This window comes from Colius striatus, chromosome Z, assembly GCF_028858725.1.
Source record: "Colius striatus isolate bColStr4 chromosome Z, bColStr4.1.hap1, whole genome shotgun sequence".
In the NCBI taxonomy this organism is placed as follows: domain Eukaryota; kingdom Metazoa; phylum Chordata; class Aves; order Coliiformes; family Coliidae; genus Colius; species Colius striatus.
The window spans coordinates 15,867,428-15,887,424 of NC_084790.1; the positions used below are offsets into that span (position 1 = coordinate 15,867,428).

A 19,997-nucleotide genomic window follows, 5' to 3' on the forward strand; every position below is an offset into this window, starting at 1 on the left:
TTCACACCATCGTTTTTTAAACAGCAGAATGCTGCTAAAGAAAGCAAAACATTTCTCTACCAAAATGACATTACATGAAAAATAATTTTTACTTCAGAAAGGTCAACTTTGTACTTTTAAATAGTCTAGAATATTCATCAGCATCCATTAAAAAAACTTACACACTGCATTCTTTAACAGTAGAGCAAGTGAGTGGAAGCAAGAAGCATAGGTAGAAGAGGGTAGATTAAGACACAGCAGTAGCAACAAAAAAACACAAAGTCGTCAGAAGATCACAGTAGAAGCAGTTAGCTTTTACCTGCATCTTGTGTAGAGGGATGGGTGTGTGTTTGCTAAGAAAGAAGAAAATGTTCAGATGCATCCATCTATCACTGGCAGTCTGGGATGATGATTTTAAGCTCACCTTCTGCCACCTGTGTTGCAACTATCTTGCAATTTCACACACTCTACACAACTTGACAGTCAAGAGTTCTTTTTAAAGCTAAGGCTGTTGGATTCATGTGTTACTATTAGGAAGGTGAAATTAAGCACCTTCTCTAACTCACAGCTTCAGGAACAATGCTCAGTAACAGAAACCCTAAAGAACGTGAAACAGAAAGCCAAAGAAAATTCAGACCAAAAAAAAGGGACCCTGATGTAATCTTAAAAGTTTCCAGTGCAAAATCTAGCAGTCATAAGCAGCAAAGTTTTGTAGCTAACACGTCTAGAGAGATAAAAATCAATAACCACATCTTTCTTATTATCCATGGAGTATGAAGACTTTCTCACATCTGTCTGTCTTCATGATTGCTTGCAAGCTAAAACAGTGGTAGCAACTCCCTTCGGAGGCCAACACCTATGAAGACGTTCTCAAATGCCATCACCCATAGCTTAGCAAGGTGAGAGGCAGAGTTCGTAGCTAAGCCTGTGCTTCTGAAACTGTAGGGATTCTTTCCATAACCACATCTATTCTTCCTTTCTCCAGACAGATACAGTTAACCATTCTCCAATATCTCCTTTCTGTTCAACCAAGCCAAGTACGAATGAGGGAACAGAAGGACACTACACGGAGCAGTCTTCTGCTTAACCAGTCTCTTTACAGTATCACAGGTTTATGTGGACACAACTGGAATGGTAAACACAGCCTACGCTACCTTTACAGTACACAAGTCAGTAGAGCTTGTAGCTTTCTCTTTTTACATGTCTCAGTTTCCTTGCAACTAAGAACATAGTCTTAGAGAGTTTCTTAAATAAAGTTTTAGATTAAAAAAAAAAAAGCAACAAGAAGTTAAAGGGAATAACAGCAAGTAAAAAAACATCCTACTGTTTATATATATTTTTATGTTTGCTTTTGATAAGTCTCCACAGTCAAGACTAAGACCATATGAATGGAAGCTAGTGGGAGTTCACCTGTGCTAGGCATTACGAGATTAACATAACATATTATGGACTCTTAAAAATCTAATACATTTCATCATAAGCATAATGCAGAATACATAATGGAGCTGATATGCAACGCTGCTGGGAACAAAGAGCAACACAATCCAGCCAATGCAAAACAAATGTCAGCAGCTGAGCTTTGGAAGGGAGACTATAAAACAACTGGACAAGAAAATAAGACAGTTCAATGGATCTAACGAGTCTGATGGACAGTTAGAAGAATAGATGTGACAATAGGACAAAGACCAAGATCCTGAATCTCAGAAATGGAATTTATACTGAAACTGAGAATAGCCTGTGTACATACTACCACTCTCGGGCATCCACCTGAATGAAAGAACCGGTGCATCAAGTACCAGGCCTCAGATGGCATCTTATCACCCACTGCCCTGTGAGAGGTCTGTGGTCTAGTCTCAATCACTTTAAATCTGACTAGATCAAGGCCTTGCTTTGCTCTCCATTTTGTTTTCCTAGCTTATTTTCTTATACAGCAAAAGGCTTCATGTGATGTTAATGCTCAAACTTCACCTTGAAATACAAGATTTTCCTTCACCTCTTGCCAACTGGCTATACAGAACACACCACACCATCAGCAACAAACAACACTTTTTTACTTAAACCACTCCTTTTACCCTGTGTGCTACAGAAGACAGCTGAACACTGAGCAGCAGCTTACAGAAAGACACTGAACTTCAAACAAGTATGCTCTAAACTATGCTTAAGGGTTAAGTCAGATACACGACTTTATAATTACCTACACATTTACAAGTGAGTGGCATGCTGCATTTCTCTGTCTTGCTCACACACATGAACTTCCAAAGTAAGGAGCCAGGTGAACAACCTCATGAAAAAATAAGGTATTTAAAGAACTGACTAAATCAAGCAATTACTTCTTGGAAACTGATGAGAAAGTGGACAGTAATTTATCCTATGCCAATAGCCTTCCTTGCAAACCCTCTCATTCCCTCTCACCAAAATATTACTACACCCACTTCCTTTTTCTTCACAAACCTGTTATGGACATGTAAAGCACCTCGATCCTCAGGGCTGTACTCTCTACTGGTTAAACCAGCAGAGCTTCAGTGAAGCCAGGGATTTGTTCCTGACTGAGATTTTTATCAATTAACTTTTCTTAACAAGAAAACAAATTGGCTACATCTCCTTTCAATGGTTTTCATCACAGACACTGGATATCACCTGCTTTTCTACTTGCTAGCTTACAAAGCAATACCAATCACGAAGCTTGCCAAAAAGAAACTTTAAAGTTAAGCAAGCATAATGGATTACATTTCAAGGGTCTGATACTATCCAAGGTGTGCTGAAATGTAAACCAAATGTTGGTTTCTAACATCCACTGACGCTGTCACTGTTAAACAAGCAGGTTTGCCAGAAATGGCATTCAGATGACCTTCAAGGACCACTGTATCCTGTTGCCAACTGCTGAAATCATGACAGAGCATGTGACAAAACTCACCTCTATGTGACTGGCTCCTGCATTCACCATGTTCTTGGGTGAATACCCTCTCTGCAAGTCTCTGGGGTCTAATTCTCAACTGTGACATTTCAAAACTTGTGCTTAGCTATAATGCAGTCTGGTGGTCCCCCATTCCTACAAACGTCAACACATCCTGGGCAGATGCATTTAGAATGGCTTGGCTGCTTTGAGCAGTGTCCTCTAGCTGTTCTCTTGATAAGCAGAGCCAGAGACCTAAGGACAGGCACTAAAGCTACAAGGGAAGCTGAGAGATACATCTGCTCTGTTTCTACCTCATATCACACACCGTAGGCTGCCTTTGCTTGAGATGGTTTGGGTTGGGCAGTGTCAGGCAAGTGAAGTTTCAACTCAGTTCTCCCACCTCACAGATGAAGGCTCCCACCACCATTCCGTGTATACTCAATGGCAGCACTATAAAAATGATCACTGTTAAGAGTTAAACCATCATCTTTTCACCTGTTACTGATTGTCCAAGGAAATGTAACTACACTGACACTATAGTTTCTTGGCTGGCATGACTTTGTGTAGCACTGCATGTCTCGGAGCAGAACAACCAGCTGTAGGTATAGCAGATTGTCTCCAACTCAACCTTCCTAGCAACTTCAGCACTCAAACAGGTACCTGAACCAGCTCCAAAGTACCTGCTGGGACATCACCAAAATCACTCAGGCAGCAGAGAGAATACTCTTTCATTTTGAGCCTTCTGCTACTACTGTAAGCATCTACGTCCAACTGAGCTAGGTGCTGGAAGCTGAGGTGAAACAGGAGGCTCAAAGTCTGTAGAGGCTTCCTCTGGACAGTGGTCACAGAGAAACAGAGCACACTAATACCAAGGAGAAGTAGAGGACAGTAAAAACCATCCCTATATATTATTCCTTCTCTTTGCTGCATGCTGATCTTACTCAAGCACACAGAAAATAATGGAAACTGTAACTGAGAAACTTTAATTCTTCGGAAAACTGCATTTCTAAAACCAATAACTTCTAAGCTTTTGTCTAGCTACAGGAATATTTCCTGTGAAATGTTTTTAGGATTGATTAAAAGGGTGAAGAAGCACTGCTACTCTTTACAGAGAGACAGCTGTACATCAACAGATGTCATTATTGGTGCCACTTTCTCTCTTTTGGGTTTAGGGAAGCAAAGGGCACCCAGACCTATGGACCAACCCACTGTGACTGGGGTGAAATAGAAATGTTTCACCACAAAGCGAGATACGTTGTAGCCATTGGCTTTGCTATCACTCTAAAAGTGGTACAATGCAAATATATTTATACTGTGAAGCAAGAAGAACAGAACAGGAAAGGCTTTGGTGCCTTTCCCCAGAGAATCACAGTTGGAGGGCAGAAGCAAAGTGCAGTGAGAGGGTTCAGGGTGAGGTTTTAACACAGGGAAAACGAATCCCACTGAACAAGCAAGTAAAATCCATTAGAGGATGCAAAGGGCTAAAGTATGCTCTTCTTTACAAGCCTTGACATAGATGATACAGATGCAAGCATCAGCAGAGCATGGCCAGGAGTGTCCAGCTGGGCTTGTGTGCAGTTGTGGTTGCAGGAGGTAGATCTTGACTGGCAGCAGAAAACAATACTCAGAGCTGGCCCCCATGGGGCTGCTGGATAAAGGTCAAAGAGCAGGCTTTCAGACAAAAAAGGAAAACATACCCTCATAAAGAAAAGCAGAGATAATAAAAAAAAAACCCAAAAACTTGAATGTCAAGATATTCTCATACCTTTTATCCAATGGTCACAGGCCTTCAAGAAAATAAGTAATTTAGCTGACCCTGGTTAATACTTTTACTTGAAGTATGTGTTCATGTGCAAAAAGGTATGAAAATCGTGTTTAACAATGGAATAGTCTTATAAAAAATGACATCTGCTTAATCAAGAACACACTTGTTTTAGAGACAATCGTTCAGAGAAAAATGTAAAACTGTATGGCACACAATCAAATTTCACATGATACTGATTTATTTTTTTAAATTTCAAATTCTTACCAGTTCTTCCTTAGCATCATGCACAGAAGGGAAGTACATTTCAGGTTCATGTATTAAAAGACTACAAACATTGTCTGGGTTTTGTTTTTTTTTTCATTTTGACCATGGTTAATTGTCCTTTCCTTAAAACTATTCTAAAAAGGAGTATAGCTTCCTTTTTAATAAAAAAAAAAAAAAAAAACCACAAAAACACCACAAAGACAAACCAATTGACCTTAATTTTTTTTTTTCTCCTACAGTTTTGGGAAAAAACCCATCTATAATTGGTATATCTCATTAACAAACTCAGCTATGCTATGACAGCAATAAAGTGGGTAGCAAAGTGAGACTACCATTTTAATCAAGTACTTTTCATTCCTAGACTAGTTTTCTTTATATTATGTGAACCTGTGAGATTTACAGAAGCATGTGCTACGGCCAAAGGCATGCTACAGACACCATTAGTCAGACAAATGTCTCTCACCTACATGCTAACGGCTTTTTTTCACAGCATTTTAACTCTCATCCTGCCTCTCCACTTACATCTGCATCTAGCCAAAATCCATCACTTATAGCAACCCATCTCAAGGCCCTGGCTTCCTCAGGGTCAGAAACACCACATTATGCTTACACTTCTCTGCAGGAAGATGCTTATTAGGCAGGTACTTTCTGGAAATGTGAGTAGCTTGGACATCTGATCTGTATCCACTCACGAGCAGATATGCTGTGTCCACTCATGTATACTGTGGCCAGTAAAATGGCATCACAGCAGTCACATAATACACTCAATTATACACCAAACAGCAGCAGCCTTCAGGTGCTCAGCAGGTGATAGCGGGAAAATAAAGTTAACCACGGCTTCTTTCTAGTCTGTGGATGGACAAGTAAGGACTCATGACCTAACTGCATCAGAGTACCCTTCCTTTCTACTTCTGTCAAGATAATTTCTATCCTTACCATTTGTTTTTTGGCCAAATCACCAAGTTAAACTTCCTGAAGATGTTCCTCAGCATTACCAGCTCTTCAATATAGGACCTCACATTTGAGCAAGATCCAGACCTTTTTTTTCTGTTGGAAAAGCTATTTTGATCTGATTTTCTTTCTATTAGACTGTCAGACTGGGAGACAAGGTGAGCAAAGCAGAGTGGAAGGTGACAGGAAAAAAAAGATGAACCAAGGGGTGACTCAAAACAGTCAAATACACATTTGGCTAGAAGATGAATGCCTTAACAAATTGGTGTTCATTGCCATATCAGCATACACAGCACAAGTACTTACAAACACACACAAGAACTGTACTGTAAAACTGTCCCCTGGAAAACATTTGAAACCAGGGAGAGACAGACCATTTATTTAATTGAGGCATTAGATATTTTTACATTAAGTAAGTTGGAGGTGGGGGGGAAGGTGGTAGTTACAGCAATTGCAAATATTGGGTCAAACCTTCATCCCACTGATCAGTAGAAGCTTTGCCATTAAGTTCAAGAGAATCAAAGACGTATGAAATTCTGTTAAAAACATCTCACAAGGGGAAAGGTGGTCTGCGAAGTCAATTGCACCACAGCTTCTCCAAAATGTGAATGAGTTGCCATTAAAAATTCTAGTGTTTAACTTAAAATATGGATACCCACAGATCTCTGTGTACATTTTATTTTATGTTTCTATTTCATTTTCAAGGCTGTTAACAACGGCCAATATGAGAGTTGAAACTTTATAAGTGAAATGAGGATTTCTAAAAAAATTAACAAGCTTTAAAGTAACACAGCCATTAGAAAGAGTTTGAGTGCCTGCATTAATCACTGTTTAATCTGAGCAAACCAGAAATGACAGAGAACTTCTGTTACTTTTCTATTTGGCTTAATTTCACCCTACTCAAACCACCTAATTTTGTTTAGTACATAAAACCTGGGCTACCTGCACAGGGTTATATTTCACTTTTCACATGAAACATGTCATCCTCTTCTAGAGACCTGTATAATTTCACTGGCTGCAACAAGTCAGGCTACCATCAACATATCAGTACCACAAACTGCACCTTCATGCAGAGACAGAATGAGAGAAGAAAGCAATGTGTATTTCTCTCAAAGAGAAACTTAAAACGCTTAGATACCTTTCTAGAGGATGCTCGTGAGACAAGCTATACATTACATAGGAGGTCAAACCAAAAGCATGTTCGAAGTGCAAAACCAGAGACAAGCTATAAGTGCTGTAGACAGGAGTAAGAAGCTGCATGGTCTTAATGCTGATACAACAGCTGTGCAGTATAGGACTGGTTTAGAGATACATTTTGTGTTAATGTATGCATGAACATTTACAGATCCCACGACCAAGTAGGGGGATGTCATCTTCTGCTCATCCCAGAAGGTATACAGAAAATGGGAAAAACAAAGACCCATTCTCATTCCCCTAACACTTGTCAGCAACAACTGATGCTCACAGAACCACCACCATTTACACCCTTTCATTTCCTTCCTTCTCCATCTCCACTTTACATCATATCACTTGCCTTCCACCCTCCCATTGAAAGTTCAGCTGTATCTCAGTAACTTCTATTTGTCATCCATGGATGTGCTATGCATACATTAAATGTGGAGTTTTGCACAACTTTCAGGATGACAGCTGCACCCTTCCAGCACCTCAGCATTTGTTTGCAAGCTGTCACTGCTCAACTGTTCAGTTACTGTTTACAGCAAACTGATAAAACAGGGCATGAACTACTTCTAGTACACTAATGCAGAGGGAGAGAGTTGTTCTGAAAATTAGTTTGTAATTCCCATCTGTTAGTCACCTGGACTGAAATAGTTCCATTACTTCCTGTGCTCCACAAATCATCAGCAAAACGTTCCAGCAGCAGAATTGTTTGAAGGTTTAAATGCAAATCATTTTAAAAAGTACTAATCTTGAATCACTGATGATTTGTATCTGACCAAAACTCTAAATCTCTCATTGAGGCTGATAAGGCTTAAAATTAACTCAAAACTGCAAATACTACCAAGAACGCCTTAACCCATACTTAATCTCAGTTTATTTTCCTGACATAATGCAGCTACTGAGGAAGTTTCAGCTCCCTCCTTCTGTTATCATCACAGGGAGATGGAACTAAAACTGCACAAGACAAAAGTAAATAAGGACTGAGCAAAGGTGGACACAAAAGCAAAGTGAGAACAAAAAAATATAAAGCCAAGCTGGGAACAAAACTGAAAAAGACCTGACTCTTGCTAGCCAGACTGTTGACGGCTTTGCTACTGAATACATATGAGTAAACAAACCCCAGAAGAGTTGTGTGACTTGAAGAGTAACACCAAAGTACTCATATAAAGCAGAAGAAGCTTGCAGTTACGGTACATGAAATGAAAAGGATAAAGGAGATGAAGTTCTAAGAGGGACACTTCACACATTGGACTTCAGGGCAAAGGGCATGGAGAGGTGAGGAAAAAAAAAGGCTTTTGCTATTACATAAGAGGATGGAGGAGATGACAAGGGACAAAGCATGACAAAGAAAATGCACTGGCTAGGAGGACTTGGGTATACTGATCCCTTATCATCTCTCTCTCTCTCTGCCCATAGAGCCATTCAATGCCAATCAAAACCCATTCAGGTATTGATACTACCTCTTCACTGGGGTGCAGAATGCAAAAACCTCAAAATGCACTTATCTGTCTTGTGGTTTGATGTGAGCTTTACTTGAAATACTCACTGTCCTCTCTTTGTTCTGATTAACATGCCATTTACTGCCCAACTCATTCACATCTCCCTGCAAAATGCTGTAGATTTTATTCTTGCTTTTCTATTTTCCTTGTTGAATGTTTTATAATACAGAGAAGCACTTTTCCTTTTTTTTTTTTTTTAAATTACCTTCATCATTAAATAGCTTCTGCTGAAGATGACCAAGCTACAGGAAATTCTCCAAGCAGTAATACTAAGTATTTTACTATGGCTAACTGTCCTTACCTTCAAATAACAAGAGGAATGGTAGTTTAAAAATGATTGCTTTCTAGTGTTCCACAATACAGTAAGATTTTAAAAAATCATTCCATATCACATCAGTGCAATAGTAAGAGTGCTCTCCATACAGTCCACAGTAAAATATAGTATGAGTTCAATTTAAAGTGTAATAGCTGTTTTGCTAGCTCTCTGTAACAGGACAAACATCTTGGAATCAGGAATCAGAATGACCTCGGAAGGAATTTACGAGACAGATAAATATGTATCAAAATAATAATGAAAAGTAGACTACTCAATAAATAATTCTGTTCTTTCGACAATTACAATTTTTAAAGTCTTTGCAACTCATGTCATTCACATTTGGCAAGCATATTTTCCTGGTCCATAAAAGGAGCAATGCAACCAAACATCAGCACTCTGATGCACAAATATTAGACCTGTGAAGTCATTTCACTGTGTAATTAAGCCAAGAATCCCATGACCAGACCAGATTAAGTCACCTTTAAGGACCACAAGATAACACCATCAATAAAGTCTCTGACAATAGCAGAAACTATCTCTACTGTATAAACGAAGCCAGGGGAGGAATTCCTAAGATAAATGAAGCCTTTACCATTATAAAAGGATGTTAACATTAACAATTTAAGAAAATATTATGAAGATGTTAGTTTCCCTAGAAGAAACGACTAAGACAGCGTTGTATGTTAGCCATGGTGGATTCTGATAAGCAAAAGAAGACTTACAGAAAAAAAAGTTTGTCCTAAAATACTAGTCAAGTACTCATTTCTAGTATCAAAATATAACTTATTTTAATACTTCAACAATGTAAAGAAAAAAAAAAAGGAAAAAATTTGCTTCCCAACTTTGCTGAAGCCCACAGTGGAAAACTTCAGTCACTGGGTGTATATCATCATCACCACTGCTATATTCTGATAAGGAAAGCAGCATGTACTCCCTTTAAGCTGTCAATTTCTCTTGTCGATGCTGTCAGAGAGGAACCAGAAAGTATTGGCCTAAGAGCAGACTGGTTTCACAGAGTAATGAATTCATCTACTGCCAGGAGTGTGGCAATGAGCAACAGAATCATTTTGAAAGCAAATATCTCCAATAACCAACTTCAACAGCATAACTTAGGACAATAATGACGAGTGCATTGACAGTATCCTGGATGTGGATGAATAGTACAAATTTTAAGGTCATGTGCTGAAGGAACATATGTTCCAACTTTAGCTCACCAGGAACAGTACTAACATACATTCCTAATTCAACTTTGTCTGCCTTGAGATTGAATACCATTTAGGTAAACTATTAATTAATACTACCGGTATTCATGATTTTCAAATAACATCTGTTACCTGATAAATGAATTTTTTTTGAGCACTTGGAGAATGCTTACAGGCCTGCTGGCCTGAAAGACATTACAGGATGAGGTCCTCCTCCAAATGGATTAGCTGATCTGCTAATAGTTTTGTTTTTCCTTTCAGCACCCTAGTGGTGTCAATTCCAAAGATATGAGCATTTGATTGGATAAATGACTGCAGATTAATTGCAGGTCATTATGTACTGAAAAATACAGAGATCCATGCCAGGAAATGCAGAGCTACCAGTATCGAAAAAATGTCAGCAACTTTATTTACCATTTCTTTGACCTATATATTCCTATTTAGAGAATAAAGCCAGCAGGAGGGCAACAAAGTCAATGACGTTTATTCATTTTTTTACCATTCCAGCCACAGACCCTTTCCGTTAGTCTTTGCTTAGTCTGACATTAATATTTCTTCATGCAAATACCTAATTCATGATTTTGTGGTGATCAGAAACTAAGTCTAATGTCATGCCTAGGCAACAAGATTGTTACAGGTTGAGGTCTTTTTCTTAAAAAACAAAAAAAGCATCTTAATCTTTCTTTTCAATAGTTGTTAGAGACTGTCAGGAAAATCTATTTTTAGTGGTCCCTTTTCTGTAAGGACAAATGCAGCCACTTCCTAGGGAATTACAGGCAACAGGAAATAAATGCAGTCCATCCAGTTCACACCACTGCTGGTTTGTGAACGCCACCTGTGTGCTTTCCCCCCACTTAAGAGAACTGCTGCGTGCAAAGGAAAGAGCAGCAGAGGGGCTTGGAGACATGCTTTCAGTCAACAACTTCAGTAGGTTGTTTCAAATTGAATTCTGGGTAAAGAAAATAAAGTTTTTACAGAATGAAGCTGCAAAACACAGAGAGCTAAAACAGTGGTACAACACAAAATATTTCATTCTATCTGAAATGATACTCTTGTTTTCTTCCTATTAGTAAGAAAAACTTTTGGCTTTGGTCAACTCAAAACATTTTCCTGCCTAGGTCTTCTCCTCCTTTTTTCCATCACATAACCACAAACTCGAGAAAACTTCCACAAAAATCCAACTAATGAACACAGGTACATACATAAACAAAACAAGCAGACAGAGAGGACTTTCACTAGATCCTTATCTCTTTTTGTTACTTCAAGCTACCCATCGCTTCTATCACTCTAGATACCAAAGTCAAAAGCAGAATCTTCTCTGCCAAACTCAAGACACTAACATAACACAGAAAAAGATAAAAAGTCACACTCTCAACTAGAAATAAACAAAGAAAACAAAAAAGTGTAATTCATAATAGTGCATTATTTTATGTTTCCAATTTTATGTAAACATCAAACAAACCCTACAAAAGAAGCTCTGTGGAAAAACAATGTATGCACAATATTTCTGTTCAATGTTTTGGGGTAAAACTTTTCAGAAGCAAGTAATTTTTGGCAGGAATCTCTATGTTCCAGAATTTTATTTTACCATGGAAACTGCCTGCATAAGAAAAACAAATTAATAAACCAGCCATTTGTAGTAAAATTTTCCTCCACTTTCATACAAATCTTAAAAGCAAATGATTGGCACATAGTCCTTAAACAAAGTCTTTAAAGATCATTCTTTGTAGCACAGACGCTGCTTTTCTTGCTGAACACCTGTGAATTAGTTATATTCCGCAACTGGCTTGCATAATCTGTCAGCTGATGCAAGTCATACACAGTCCAGCTCCAGCACTCCCCAAGCAAGCTGAACTCACTGACAGGCAGTGGGTGGGCCAGGTGTGAATTCCATCTCCTGTAGCACAGGTGGCAGGACTGATTAATGTGGCTTTATGCTATCTCTGCATTACTATCACAGCTTCTGTATGAAGCTCAAGTTGAGTACTTCCAAACCTGTCTTTTTCTTTCCTTTCAGTTGCCTCTATCCTTATCAAATCTCAGGTATCTTAAAACTTCCAAGTTGTTTCTCAAATACTTGGCTTCATGCACAAGGGCACGCATGAAAGCAGGAGCAGATATACTACACAAGACAATACCACACAAAGTCTCTCTCTCCACACACTGCTGTTGCAGTGCCTGAAACAACTACAGTGCCAACAATTTTCCTCTGTGTTTTTGGCAGCCTCACAGCAGCAATGTAGTTGCAACAACCCATGACCTACCTCTAGTTTTCCCAATACCACAGGCTGACAGAAAGAGCTGCCCTCAACGTGGTGCTCATCAACACACAAAACCAACCTGCAACCGCCTTGTGTTTGAAGTACACAGCACTGTGAAGCCAGCAAGTAGTAGGGTCTCAATGAGCATCAGGAAGCTGGATATTTCATGAATGGTTTTTACTTTTCTAATATTTTACTTTTCTGGTGTTTTATCTGCTCAAAGACATTATCTGCTCCTAATGGCTTTCATGACTGACATATTGTGTTACATCTTCTCATGCCTTTCCAATAACATTCACTGTATTCTCAAGATAACTGAGACTAATTTGTCTAAGTGATGCAAGGGTGTGAAACCTCCATCAGTTTGAGGCATACATTTGTATTGGGGGGACTTGAAATTTCCTTGACTCAGCCCAGTGTTAGAAGAGGAACACTAGAGACTGGTGTCTTCTGACTGACCTGGTCGTGTTCTGAAGAAACATATCAACCACATATTTTTTAGGGTGGATACCCTTCTATGACCAACTCAAATCCCCGAACACCACAGTTGCTAAGATGATCCACTGTATATTAGGTTTTTCACATCCAGTTCTTTAAAATCTGTTCCACTTTCAGTTTGGTAGATTACAGGACACAGCTCTGCAACCCAGCAACCTAGTTTTGAGCTACCTGACATTACTCTAAGTTACGCTAAGAAGATATGCAAACACTGCTGCTCACCACACATATGTATTTTCTGTACACAGTTCTCAGCATGGTGTCTAGTAAGACACCCCCCAGGGTACCTCTTCATCAGGAGCGCAGTCATGCTCAGAGAAAACAGTGGGAACGATCCTTACAAAGCAATAAATGGCATTCTGCGGCACTTTGCAGTCTACTGGTACGGACACCCTGGCATTTTGTAGGCTGTCCTGTCCTGCTTGTCCTCAAGTATGCTTGACAAATTGGCACAGCACTTCACAAGCAGGGTCAAGTAGGTCTCTTCCTACTCTGAGAGGTAGGAAAGAGAAAAAGCATTACGTCTGTAAGCAGGTTTGCTCTGTGAGAGGGCAAGATTCCTACATGAGAATGTGTCAACAGTTCTGGCTTAATTTACCCAAATATGGCATTGCCATCAGAACTATGTTATTCTGGCATGTTACTGAGCATGTCTCATTGGTATTTCAAGCAAGCCTCAAGCACAAAGGAGTGTGATTTAAGTCTTTTAGGGAAGAAAAGGCATGCTTTTACAATGACTGTTCATTCTTCCAATAATTTTTCTTTCTCCCCTACGTGGTTCTCGTGAGGCCCTTCAAAAATCCCAGCTGTGGCTTATGAAATTATATTTTTCATGTTTCTTGCTAAATATTTCAGTCAATTGAAGAACAAATAGGTAATACAAACTGAGTTTCTCTTCAGTTCATGCACTACTAAACACCCCTCTCATTGCACAAGAAATGGAAGAAGGGATGAAGTAGAAAAATAAGGTACTTTAGAAGAGCTTCCAATAATTACTCAGCAAATATAATACATTTTTGCATATCTGAAAATTAAAAGTACTTCATTTTGTTGTGAGTATTTTACAAGCGTGGGTGACAGAAGCACAGAGCAGAATATAAATGTGATACAAGTGCCTTTTGCAGTATGTGCTTCCATCAAAGTTGGATTTTTTCTCCTCATTTTGATTGATTTAAACTGATGGGTAGTGAAGCAGAATTCTGAATTCACTGGTGCTTCAGTGAAAGCAGTAAAAAGCAGCACAAGAAACATCTATGAAAATTCATGCTGAACGGGGCAATTCTTCTAAGAAGGTCGAACCCTCATCTTCTCTAGAAATCCATCAGCACTGGCAAACTCTCAGCAGGCCTCAAGTCCACTCAAATGAGACTATGCTGGGGCACCAGACATAGGATTCACACATGCTTCTTCAGATTTATACAGCATGTGTCCTTGGAGCAACTTCAGAATAAGGCTTATTATTTTAATTGTGCAGAGTTCAATTTTGAAATCAAGTCTGCCTTCTGAGGTTGTAACAGTGGACTTAGAGCCACTAAGAGAGTAAGTTTCTCACAGACATTTGTCATGCATTCTGCAAACCCTCTTTGTCATCAGTATTAACAGCCATCGACTCTAAACGTTGCTCCTCCACAGGATAATCTTTCAAAGCAAAGAATCAGCTCTCCAGTCCAAAAAGCACAACAAAGAGAAAAGAGGGATACACTGTTTAAACAAGTAGCTTCAAGGAGTAGAGGATGTGTGGAGTGTAACCACCTTTGTATAGTCATAGAAGTGACACCTTTCAAACATGAAAAGCAGAAACCCTATTCCAAATGTAAAGGAAGTCTAAGCTCATGGCTTACTTTAAACCTCTATCTGGCAGATACAGTTCTGTCAGTTGGCAACAAATGGCATGCCTTTACATTGATGCAGGTCCTCAAGATTCCTAGAGGACATGGCGAATTGATGATTTGTGCAGGTGGATCTGCCGTGAAGCCAATTCTCATTCTGGATATCAGGATAATTATATGCTTCATAAATCCTTCAGAAATATGGATCAAAACATTGTCTTATACATATAAGCCCATTCTGTCCCCACTCTCCCACATGCAGCCACCCCTTTCCAACTAATTACATCCTCCATCACTCCTGTATGATTTTCACTATAACCAGAAAGGGCAGCAGCTGCACAAGACACAATCAGACACTATCACAGGATCTTCTGCACTCCACATTAGCAAAGTTCAACCCTTTTGAAATAAACACAATTAGGAAAGTAATGTTAGCTTGTATTTCAAGATTGCCAAATTGTGATCCCCTTGCTTATTAGAAAAACAGGCTGCATGGCAAAGATTACCACAAGTGACACTACTCTCCATTCCCTACAAATGCACGGAATTGTCCCCACCCCAGTTACAGATAATTCAGGCAGTTAGAACTGTAAGGAAGTCTGACTTGACAATAAAAATGGACAGTTCAGTGCTATTTTTACAGTGCAGAGAGTACAGGCTACCAGTGTAGCAGGTTTTCCCAAAAGGAAATAAACAGAGTGAATGTTTACCCCATACCCAACAACCCAGCTAATGATTACTCTGAGTTGCTACTGATTCTATAGCCTCCCTTTTTCATACCATACAATAGACTCAGTGGGAGCATATTAACAAAAGCATGAGGTTTTCTGCATCAGGACAATGCCGCTCCTAACTGCTATCTCAGCAATGCCACACAAGCATTTCTGAAAAGCACTGCTGAAAAGCAAGTTTCATCCTGGGTAAGCAAATCCAGAAAATTGTCCAATTAGGTAAGAGCAGATATGTGAGCAAGCTGCAGCACCAATTTCCCACACTAGTAGCAATAAACATATCGGTTGCTAGTTTTGTATTTATGAACCACCCGAACGACTACTTATTAGAAACCTCAAGAGCTTTAGGTGTTCTTCAGAGAACGCTGTGTTTGCAGATTGATGTTTGCACCCAGTCTTTTCTGTCTGTGATCAGATTTAAAAAAAAGGAGAGAGAAAAATATGAAAATAAAACACAGCCTGAGTACAGGGTTAAGTCAACAGAAGTCAATGTAACATCAAGCCAGCCTATCTCATATCCTCCAGAGTTGAGGAAAATCAAAGCACAGGACATCACAGAACCCCATTAGAAGCCACAGCAGACACTACACAGCATGTTCTGGAGGACTAACCTTTCAGATGCCAAACAAGCTGACTGAACAAAATGGAATCTATTTAATTCACGTGGGAATCTCACCTGGGAAAGAATGGACAGAAGCAAAGGCTTCAAGGCTTATGGTGTCATAAGCAGGTGTGTTGTCGCTTCGTAAGAAATAACCACTCCAATCTAGCCTCTCAGAACAAGGTGGCACAGCTGATTTCAGCACCCTTGTCTGAAAACTACTGGAGAATTGACTGTGTGTCACAGATTTGCTCTGCATAAACCATAGAGAGAGAAAAGAGAGGTTTGCAGAGGGTTCTAGCATCAGAACTACAGAATTTGTCTTTGCTCTACATTTATCTTCATGAAATGATGGGGGAAAAAATTTTTGAAAATAGATCTTAACTCTTGAAGATTAATCAACTTAAAAAAGATAGTCTTTTTGCCATAACTTCAACCAGCATAAGCAAGCCAGCACTAGTGGATCAAAAAAAAAAAAGTTTAAGCATTGATAGGTAGTTGTTTTCCATGAAAGTAGTTGGCATATCTTCAGAGTCTAGTTGCGTGGTAAGTGACAATTCCACAACAAAATTGCAGACAAAGCTATATTCACAATAGGTCCTCCAGAACACAATTAGAAAAACATGTTTCCTCCATTTTGTTGTATTTCTAGAGAACTGCAAGATATTTCTGCTTGCAGAGAGTATTAAGAAGAAAAATTAGAGCACTAGAAAGTAGGCTAATCAGTTTGACATACTATCTGATGAAGTAGCAATCATGGAAATGTCTTCCAATTTAAAAAAGAAAAATCCCTCAAAACAACAAAGTGCACCAAGACTTCCAACATTCAACAAAGAGACAGTGAAAGCTGAGCAAAGAAAAAAAAATGTAAAGTTTTTCATGATGATCAAAGCTGCCAAAGAAAATTAATGTATAATATTAAAAAAGACTGGTACTATGCAATTGCAAATTCAGAAATGTCCTTGTGCTACTGAACTCTCTCAATTCAGTCACAATATGTCTCCAATTACAAATCCAGCAAAAGGTTCTGTAACTGATCAGGTGTGACTGTATGGCTGAGGAATTAAGGATATGGTTCCTCACCAGCTCCTTTTCTCCTCTGATGTCTCATCAATAGTTGGGGGAGGAAGGCATGGTCTTTATTGTGTGTGTTGAAATAGGTTAATAAGTAGCACAGTTTTGTCTAGGAAGTCCACATATTCTGTAACATCCACATTTGCCATCAAAGGAGAAATAGCACCAATTATCATCCTTCTTGATATCCATGGGTTTAGTGTATTTTTCAGCATCACTGGTTTTCCACTCAGAGTGAGCATAAGGCAACATTGAAATATGCCTTGTGAGAGCTAGTAATGAAAGCTAAGGAGGAAGGAATACAAATAAATAAGAGGAGGTAGTAGGGAGCTGTTTTCGTAACTCCCACCACTCAACAGATCCCAGCTGATGTAAATTTTGTCCTTTCTCCTCCTCTATGTCAATCCTTCACATCAGGTTCTCCTCCTGTACAGTACAAACTTACCCATGGACAAACAAGAAACCTTTCCACTAAGGCCTTACACATCTTTATTTTTAGAAATAGCCTCCCAAAAAATCACGCCTGAGAGCAGCAACATCACTTAAGAAGACAGAGGTCCCGGGCAACATCTTCAGTCTAAACTGGATCTTGAAATTCAAAGGTTTAGGGCAGTCTGAATAGCCTGTGCCTCAAAGGTAACCCCTTCTGCAATAACTCTTTTGGAAACCTTTCCCAAGTCAAGCCCAAGAACCCGTTATAAAAACATCTTTCCCTGTGCACAAATAGAAACAGGCATTAATCTGAGCACAAAGCCATGACCTCTACTTTTCCTCACCATACCCATCTAATTTGTGATCAGGGCTGATGCCACTTGGAAGTTCCTGCTCCATCACAGGTGTCTTCATGCACCCACCAAGTCCACACCACAAGCAGGACCAGTACTGTTATCCTGACCAATTTACTTCTGAAGTCCTCACCCTGAGAGATCAGAAAGCTATTGTACAATCTCAGATGACAGACAGGAATTCTCATCTAGCTGCTTGCAAGCTGTTAAACAGCTGATCAAAATGCCGGCCTTTTTCTTTCGGAACCACCTGGGTTTTACAGCGATGCAAAAATACTCAAGGTCAGGTCTCTACAATGATAATTTTTCTCTCTTCTCCGAAGCCTCTTTGCCTGTCACGCAGCATATCTATCACGCCCTGCTGCAGTACGCAGCCTTCTCCCAAACTACAAACCAACTCGGCAGCACTGCGAGAGACCGGCAGAGGAGAGGAGCGAAGAGCACGGAGCAAGGGAACGGAGTAACAAAACATGGTGTCTGCCTTCACCGGCAACAGCCGTTCCCGACGGGAACCACCGCTCCGTCTACGCTCCCGGGGCGAAGACAGCTCACGCGCTTCCACCACGAAGGCGGCCGGAGAATACCACGGGCTGCCCCGCCAGGGAGCTGCGGCGACGGGCAGGGCGGTGCTCGCCCAGCGCCACCGGCAAGCCGCAGCCCGCCTCGGCCCGGACCTCAGGCGCCGCTGTGGTACCCGTGAGGTGTGTGAGGTGTGTGTTGTGGACGCAGCGTCCCGCCAGGGGTGCGGCCGCAGCACCGCGCGGAACAGGCGGCAGCGTCCCTCCGCCAACGGACCTCCATCACCGCCGCGCTGCCTCTGCTCGCCACGCGGCAACCGGCGCGCCCCCGCCGGCCGGGCGCCGCCGCCCCGGCGACACGGCGCTCTGCACCGGCCCCTGCCCCCAGGGACGCTGAAGGCGCGGAACGCTTTTCTGCCGGTTCCCGCACCCCCGCCTATCTCAGCTCGCAAGAGGCAAGCAGGAAAGCACTGCCTCGCCCCGACTCCCGCCGCCCAAAGCCCGCCGGGGCCGTGCTCGGGCTCCTGCTGCCTCTCCGAGCTCTCCCCACGCCCCGTCCCCCGGGACACGGTGCTGCCCGGGCGGACGGAGGCAGCTCCGCCAGCGGGCTGCCGCGGCCCTCGCTCTCCGCCCCGGCCCCCGCATGCCGCGGGGCCGCAGAAGCTGCCCCGCAATGGCCCCCGCGTCGGTCGGCCCGCCCGCCCGCCCGGCTCACCCCGCGTTACGCTGCGGCAGCCCCGCTACGGGTGGCGGTCTCCATGCGGGCGGGCGGGCAGCGCCCGCCACCCGGGCATCGTGGTCCGCCCTCCCTCGTCGGCGCGGTGGAGAGGGGCGGGGGCCGGGGACGTCCTCCTCGTTCCGCCTTCTCTGTCGCCCCTCGCCGCCCGCACTTTTTCCTCCTTAACGAGGTCCGCAGGGTAACCGGCGCAGCTCCTTCCCCATCGCCCGCCTCACCTCCTTTGCCTCCCGTGCGCCGGACCTGGCGTTCAGCCCCCCGCCTCGGCTGCGGAGCAGAGGGAGGGGACAGGGGCCGGCCGGGGAGCGAGGGGCAGGCGGAGGGGAGGGGAGGAAGTGGGATCCCCCCCGGGCATCGCGGCGGCCCCCCTCGCCTGCCGCGGCGCTGCCGTGCCCCCGGCTGGCCCCGGTGTCCTTTGTGCCGGAGCCACCGGTCACCGATGTGGTCCCCAGGGCTTTCCCCGCTCCCGCACACCGCGGCATCGGGAAGCAAGACGACCACTCCCACCGCTGGAGACATTTCTACCTGAAATTCGGCAATTTCCAGGCAGAGTCTGGAGGCAGTCCGGCAGCCCCCCTCCTGCCATTCCTCTCCCAGTTCCTCACCGTTGCGGTGAACACGCAGCTCCAGTAGCTTCACACAACATGACCACAGGCTGGGCTGCACACACCCCCCAAAAAAGGGAGAGGGAAAGAGAATGAATCCAGGGAGCAGAACTGAACACACAGAGGGATGAGATCTGGGCGACCCATAACGGGAATGCCCTGGATTAGAGGACCATTGTGGCAGGAAGATAGTAGGATCCAGACCCTGATCCAGCCTCTGGCATTGCCAGCGTGCCTACTTCTCCCATGCATCATGCACAGGATGGCTGACAGGACATGGTGCCCAGTGTTGTGAGCCCCTGCTCAAA

The 19,997-nt window shown here is 42.1% G+C and overlaps 1 protein-coding gene across 1 annotated transcript in view; it reads right to left on the minus strand.

The window, feature by feature from the left end:
• PLPPR1 (phospholipid phosphatase related 1) overlaps positions 1-19,240 on the minus strand; it is a 125,257-nt gene extending 106,017 nt beyond the window's left edge. The window contains exon 1 of the mRNA XM_062018275.1: positions 19,064-19,240. The gene's annotated coding sequence lies outside the window, so the exon portion shown is untranslated. The remainder of the gene's footprint in view (positions 1-19,063) is intronic.
• Between the last annotated feature and the right edge of the window lie 757 nt (positions 19,241-19,997).